This window comes from Aplysia californica, unplaced genomic scaffold (assembly GCF_000002075.1).
Source record: "Aplysia californica isolate F4 #8 unplaced genomic scaffold, AplCal3.0 scaffold00256, whole genome shotgun sequence".
NCBI lineage: Eukaryota > Metazoa > Mollusca > Gastropoda > Aplysiida > Aplysiidae > Aplysia > Aplysia californica.
The window spans coordinates 686,578-687,772 of record NW_004797526.1 but is presented as its reverse complement, the minus strand read 5'-3'; positions in this window follow the sequence as shown (position 1 = coordinate 687,772).

The window sequence follows — 1,195 nt, the reverse complement described above, 5'->3', positions numbered from 1 at the left end:
CCCCCCCCAAAAAAAAAAATAATAATAAATAATAATAATAAAGATTTTAAATGGAGTAAATCAAATTTAGTGACAAGAATGCTTGAGTGATTTTGTAATACAAGTTGCATGCTGTGTTAATCTCAGCAGTTGAAAATGGGAGTCATATTTGTAACCATCCTGAATGTTCACTTCTTTGAAAAGTTTAATTGATCAGTGCTCAAATTAGATAGAGACTGATCACGATAGCTGCCCGTCGTTTTATGCAAGAAAAATTCTGAAATTATGCAAACGGAGCCCAAAAATGTGAAATTATGCCATTCTGTTAATTTTAACAAAGAATGATACAGGAAAATAATCAGAAATTGTGCAAAAAAATTATCAAGTTTTGCTAAATTTTGCGGGGTGCACAAAACCACGAGGACAGCGATAGAGAAGGAAATGTGAAAGCACCACGTTTGTCAGCCGAACTTTTCGCTGCCAGTGAGTCGTGAGTGCCAGAAGTTGTACACACACGCCGATCACGGCCACAGTTGTCTGAATCATTCATAAAAGAAAATACTGAAATGCTACGAAACATGAGCATTTACCTTAATTTAATTCGGGGCTCAAACAAGAATTAGAATGTTCAACGGTTGTGACTTCGGAAACTGGAGTTGGTACATGATTGATAGCACCCAGGTCATAGGGCTGGACAATAGGTCGCTTTAGAAAAATGCGGATAATATGCTAGTGCACGTCTTTGGTAAATAATGTTATGAACCGATTCAGCAAGTGTGTTAGAACCACTTTGACAAACGAGTTAGCATCACTTCAACAAATGGGTGCACCCAATTCTGGTCAGGAAAGAGCATTAAGAGCCTGAGTTCGAACAATGTACTGGATGATTATCCGATTATCCGGATATTTAGAGCTATCCGGATTTTGCCCACCTCTACCAACTCACGATTTACTCCGCTCTCCTTGGAGATAGCCTGTCCTGCTACAAGAAGAAAATAATTCCAAGTGTGTCCATTCCGACGTTTCTGCCTCTAGTCTGTCACTGCGGGAGCTCTCGTGATCTAAAGGTTTTGGTGTTCGCCTCTCATTCAGTAGGTCCTGGGTTTGTACTCTTACAGCGACGGAAATGTACTTCTCTAAAATGTTCTTCTCTCACCAACTTCCCTGTTCTCCTAATCATCTTCTGTCGTTTACTTACGTCTCCATTTTCTGCCCC